This window comes from Vicia villosa, linkage group LG4, assembly GCF_029867415.1.
Source record: "Vicia villosa cultivar HV-30 ecotype Madison, WI linkage group LG4, Vvil1.0, whole genome shotgun sequence".
In the NCBI taxonomy this organism is placed as follows: Eukaryota; Viridiplantae; Streptophyta; class Magnoliopsida; order Fabales; family Fabaceae; genus Vicia; species Vicia villosa.
Genome location: NC_081183.1, coordinates 10,001,034 through 10,007,831, shown reverse-complemented (window position 1 = coordinate 10,007,831; position 6,798 = coordinate 10,001,034).

Genomic DNA, 6,798 nt, shown 5'->3' with positions numbered 1-6,798 from the left:
TACTCAAAGAATTCTCAGATGTCTTCGCTTGGTCTTATCAAGATATGCCAGGGTTGGATACCAGTATAGTGGAGCATCACTTGCCGTTAAAAGTAGAATGCCCTCCGGTCAAGCAAAAATTGAGAAGAACTCATCCGGAGATGGCCATGAAAATCAAAGAGGAAGTTCAAAAGCAGATCAACGCAGGTTTCCTCGTCACTTCAGAATACCCTCAGTGGTTAGCTAACATTGTTCCCGTTCCTAAGAAAGACGGAAAGGTCCGCATGTGCGTCGACTACAGAGATTTGAACAAAGCTAGCCCTAAGGATGATTTTCCTTTACCACATATTGATATGTTGGTAGACAGTACAGCAAAATCCAAAGTTTTCTCGTTCATGGACGGATTTTCAGGATACAACCAAATCAAAATGGCACCTGAAGACATGGAAAAAACAGCTTTCATCACCCCCTGGGGCACGTTCTGCTATCGCGTTATGCCTTTTGGACTAAAGAACGCAGGGGCAACTTATCAAAGGGCCATGACTACGCTTTTTCACGACATGATGCATAAGGAAGTGGAAGTCTATGTGGACGACATGATTGCCAAATCAGAAAATGAAGAAGATCACATACAGAATCTGACAAAGTTATTTCAACGCTTACGGAAGTTTCAGCTTCGCCTGAACCCCAACAAGTGTACCTTTGGTGTCTATTCAGGAAAACTCCTTGGTTTCATTGTCAGCAAGCGAGGAATTGAAGTAGATCCGGACAAAGTCAAGGCAATTCAAGAAATGCCTTCGCCCAGAACCGAGAAACAAGTTAGAGGATTTCTTGGACGCCTGAATTACATCTCGAGATTCATATATCTCATGACTGCAACTTGCGCTCCTATTTTCAAACTTCTACGGAAAAATCAAAGTTGCGTCTGGACAGACGATTGTCAGAAAGCGTTCGACAGCATTAAGGAATATCTGCTCGAACCACCCATCTTGTCTCCTCCAGTGGAAGGAAGACCTTTGATAATGTACTTAACCGTCTTAGAAGATTCTATGGGTTGTGTCCTTGGACAGCAAGACGAGACAAAGAGAAAAGAGCATGCCATTTACTACCTGAGCAAGAAATTCACTGACTGTGAATCCCGTTACTCCATGCTCGAGAAGACGTGTTGTGCTTTGGCCTGGGCTGCCAAGCGTCTCCGCCAGTACATGATTCGACATACTACTTGTTTGATCTCTCATATGGATCCAATCAAGTACGTCTTTGAGAAGCCTGCTTTAACTGGGAGAATTGCCCGTTGGCAGATGTTGTTATCAGAATACGACATTGAGTATCACGCACGGAAAGCCGTGAAAGGAAGCATTCTAGTTGAGCACCTGGCTCACCACCCACTCAATGGTCATGAATCAACCAGTTTCGACTTTCCAGACGAGGATGTCATGTACCTCAAGATGAAAGATTACGACGAGCCGCTACCAGACGAAGGACCTGAGATTGGATCCCAGTGGGGCTTAATCTTTGACGGAGCTGTCAATGCTTATGGACGGGGAATTGGGGCAATCATTGTTACACCTCAGGGTACCCATATTCCATTTACTGCCAGATTAACTTTCAAATGCACAAACAATGAGGCCGAATATGAAGCTTGCATCATGGGTCTCGAAGAAGCCATGGATCTAAGAATCAAACACTTGGATGTATATGAAGATTCTGCTTTGGTCATCAATCAAATCAAAGGAGAATGGGAAACACGCCAACCAGGGCTAATTCCTTACAAAGACTACGCGAGAAGATTATTACCATTCTTCGACAGGGTAGATTTTCATCACATTCCTCGTGAAGAAAACAACTTGGCTGATGCATTAGCCACACTCTCTTCCATGATTAGGATAAATCATTGGAATGACATTCCTCGGATCGACGTTATGCGCCTGGATAGGCCCGCTCATGTTCTCACAGTAGAAGCAATCATCGACGACAAACCGTGGTACTACGACATCAAGAACTTTCTTCAAAAGCAAGAGTACCTGTCGCGGGCGAAAAATCGTTTTGTTTCCTCTTTTTTGTGAAATGAGACACCTGATGCCTTCTTTGGGCTCGAGTGCTCAAAAAAATGATTTTTCTTTTGTACCGACCAAACTTTTTATTATTTCCAAAGGAGGAAAAGGAAAAAAGCTGCAATAACCTAAAAGTGGGGGGAGAGATCTTTGGGTAAGAGGGTTGGTTATACGAAGGGAAGGTATTAGCACCCAACGTATCTATAGTACTCTATAGGTTTCTTTGTTATGTTTTATTCCATTCTTGTTGTGGTGGAGGTTCTTGTGAAAAAGAGGTGGGACCTAAGGTGTTTGTTGGATTATGCTCGCAAAGATCATCGCGATCCTCTGCATACATATCCCCTAGAGGGAATCAGAGCATCTGTAGCTCGGGGTCTACGGGTGCTAAGGTTTGAATGGTTTTTTTTTGTTTTGTTCTGCTCGCCAAGGATCGACCTTGTGCCTACGTATTCTCAAAGGGATGTTGAGAAAGTCAGAGCAATCGTAGTTCCCACTTATGCTAGTGGAAGCAAAGGAAAATAGACAAATGTCGTCTAAATGCTAGATGTATCTAATCTATATCATCACATACATCTGTTTGTTTTTGTTTGAAAATCTTTTCATTATAAGCCCGGGGCCATGCCACTTAGGGTGCTTAGAATGATAAAGATGTTTTTGTTTGTTTAACCAGCCTTGTGGCAAAAGTTTCAATGAAGTCAGCCTTGTGACAAAAACTTTGATTAATCAGCCAGCCTTGTGGCAAAAGTTTCAATGAAGTCAGCCTTGTGACAAAAACTTTGATTAATCATCCAGTACGGTGGTAAAACAGTTTGATTGATTAGCCAGCCTTGTGGCAAAAAGGTTTGATTGATTAGCCAGCCTTGTGGCAAGAAAAAGTTTGATTGATTGATTGTTTGTGATGATATATAAGAGATACTCCTAGCATAGAGATGAAAAATGTCTAATCTCCTAGGGTATTTGATTTGGATATTGGGGATGCTTATAAGAAGCCCGTGGGTCCTTGTACGAAGCCCAAGAGGAGGCTATCCGAGGGTCCTTGCATTGTAAGCCCAAGAGGAGGCTATGGGGAACCTAGTGTTGTACTAAGTTGAATAAGCATATAACATAATCACAAGTATGAACAAGTACGAACAAATATGAACAAGTACATGAACGGATATGAACAGTTATACATATATGACAAAGTGTGTGTATATAATGGAGTTTATGAAGGAAATATACCTGTAAGCATGATCCATTTGTATACACAGGGCTCGGGACTCACACTCGGGGAGAGGTCCATTTGAATTTATTCAACAGCTATGTAAACAGGTATTTACAAAGGGGCTCGGGACTTATACCTACATGGAGGCCCATGGTATATTTTTGGGAAGATTTAAAGAAACCTTCATTTTTGGTTTGTTATTCAAAGTTAAAAAACACATTGATTGAGATATGTACAAAAGGCGTACAATGAAATACCTAATTTCATGTACTAGAGTGGGTATGTACAAAAGGGGCTTGGGACTTATACCTACGTGGAGGCCCGTGTTTTATTTACAAAACATGGTTGACTGTTTATTTACAGACGCGTTGTTTGAAAAAACGGTTTGAAGATTTGTTTTGAAAGAGTTTTCTGTACAAAGAAAAACTGTATAAAGAAAAGGAAAGGGACTTATACTCTCTAATATTCGAGAGGCCCATGTTTTATTTTCATAAAACATGGTGGATGGTTTAAAAAAAGAGTTGAAAGATTTGTTTAAAAAAACTGTTTGGAAGTTTATTTGGAAAAAAGTTTTCTGTTAAAACAAAAACTGTACAAAGAAAGACGAAAGGGACTTATACTCTCTAATATTCGAGAGGCCCCACATCGTTTTGAAAATCAATGGATGATTTAAAAAGATTTAATCAATAGTTTCCTTTGAAAATCAAAAAGAAATGGTTTACCGTTTTTGAAACGAAACGTGATCGCTTGTTTTTAAAACGATTTGAATTTTGAAAGAAATCAATTTAATCGAGATAAACAAGAAGATTGTCTTCAATTAATATTTAGATGATTAGGGTTTGCTTCAAAAAATATTTACAAGTGATTAAATTTGAAAATCAAATGAAAAATAACATTTAAAAGTATTAAAATTACTTAAAAACAAGTCATTTTAAAACCAATTAAAAATGTATCAAATAAATATTTTTTTGTGATTTTTTTTAACATTGTCAAAATATGTATATTAAATAAGAAGTGTTTAAAAAATGAAGAAAAAATAAGTTAATTTGATGTATTAAATAATTAAATGAAGTTGTGAAGAATTTGAAAGAAAAAAGTGTCAAAAAAAATGGTTTTGTCTTCCAAAGGGCTTGAACCCACGCCCTCTCTCTCACATGCCAAAACCTGGACCAACTGAGCCACGCTTGTGGCTTGTTAAACATACGCGTTCAATAAAATATATTTTCAATCAATTTCCAAAAATATTTGAACCAAATCTGGCGCCAAGAACAAACCCTCAACAAGAATTTGAAAATCTTCGAAACTGAATGAAATTGATCAAGTGAAGGGTCTATCTCACTCGTTTTTTCATAAGGAACATGATGGTGATCTTTAATTTCATTTATTTTTGCTCTAAGGTGATCAATTTTGTGATGAACACTAAGAACCCTAATTCTGAGTTTCAATCTGAAATCGTGTATAATTGATGAATTGTGAAATTGATTGAGGGCTATTGATCAGTGATAGTGCAGAAACAAGATAGCAACTCAATTTTTCATTTATGATGCATGTATGTATGAGTTTGAAGTTCAAGAGAGCTTACCTTCAAAAACGGCCAACTGAGAATCGAATTCTGCAATAGAGGTGTTACAGAAGTTGTTTGATGATCTGGATAGCTTCAATGGACCTTATGGAAGGTGTCTGGATGCTTGGAATCATCTGAATTCATCTGGGCATGGCTATGGTACCCGACCTGCATAAGCTTCAAGAGTGAATCGAATTTGAAGATGGAGGTGTTTCAGGTCATGGATGATGATTGGTATAGCTCATATGTGATATATGGGTGATGTTAGAAGCATTAGTTTGGACAGAAATGAGCTTGTGTGGATTTTGGCATGATAAGGCTCATTTGATGTTCATATGGAGGTTGAAAAGTGAATCTGAGTTTTGGGGTGATTTGGGGTGTGTGAGTGGTTCAAACACATCCCATATGATGTTTATGAGTTGTTAGAACCATCACTTTGGCCATAACTTCACTGATTTGGAGATTGAGTTTTCTACCTCTTTGAAAACTATGAAACTTGTAATTCAAGAAAGAAGAGAGAAAACCTATAATTGTGAGGTTTTTGGTGTGAATTTGAATGAGGTAATGACCTCTATTTATAGGCCAAGAGTTCTGAATACAAGCCTTGCAAGTTGCTTCAAAGTTTGATGATTTGGCTTAAGAGATAAAATGGAATCTTTCACATTAAATGCAAATGGTTAAAGTAACTAAACCATGGTTATTTTGGCCAAGCTTCTTATCTCTTTCCTATCTGATCTTAAACCAGAAAATATCTCTCAATCATTGCTTTGGTGTGTCATCACTTGAATTATAGGTCATGTAGTCTTGAAACTTAGTGAAAAATGGTGAAAATTCAAGTGAAAATGATCACTAAATGCATAATTCAAAACCATAGCTATGCTCCATATTTTTTCATGCTCTTGGACATTTTGGAAAGCTCATATTACACACTTCAAAACCCTAGTTGAAAGTTTCTTCAAGATCCTTAAGGAAGTGAGTGAAAAAGATCCATGAACTTTGAAGAAAATGAAGTTTTATGTGAAATTTTCAAAAGATACCAACTTTGAAGCTCCATATCTCTTAAATGGTTGATCTTTTGAAAAATATTTATATGTGACAAAGTTGTTCATTGGATCAAAATCTACAACTTTCATGTTGGAAGTTTTTTTCAGTTTGTAGGTGAAATTTTGAGAAATTCCCTTTCAAAGTTTGGAAAAAACCATGAAAAACACTTAGAAAAATTTTCTAAGTATGAAAGTCAAACTTTTGACTTTTTGATTCTTGATTGATTTTCTTGATTTTCCTTGATCAAATGACTTCTCATATCATATATTGATGATTCAAAACTTCAAAAGTCATGGTTGACCAAAATTCCCCAAAAGTCAATGGTGATCTTGTACAGTTGACTTTTTTAGACGAATCGCGTTTCTGGAGATTTCAAATGAAACAGGCTATCCTCATCAAATGAATGGTATGAATGGATCACATTGAAGCATTAGAGGATATTGAGTCATGTTTTGAGTTGTGGCACCATGTCCTGATTAAAAAGTCAGTTGTTCAGTGAATTAGGTCAAAAAACCCTAATTGTCGACCTGATGAAATTGATGACTGTAGGTCTTGAATTGAGATGCAATTTCCATGGGATATTGTCATAGGGATCATTTGAGGATGATTGAAACCTTTGATTGACTTCCTGGGGATTTTTAGGGTTTCCCAAATGTGATCCCTGATTTCAGTCCCTGATAGTTCAAAATCCTGATCTGAGGATTTGTCTGATCAATCTTTGTGTAGGAGATGTTATGAGCCAATGGATTAGGCCAAAATGATGCACTTGAGGTCTTGATATCATGTCCCAAGTCATTATGTCAAATTCTGAGCAAAAGTCAGGAGTGTGCTGTCTTCAGTCAAAACCCTAATTCAGTCGACTCAAAGCTGTTGAGCTTGTTGAGATGGATCTCTGAGGACCAAATGTTGATTGTTGATGAAGATAGTTCTTTTGAGATGAAGGGAGAACAAAA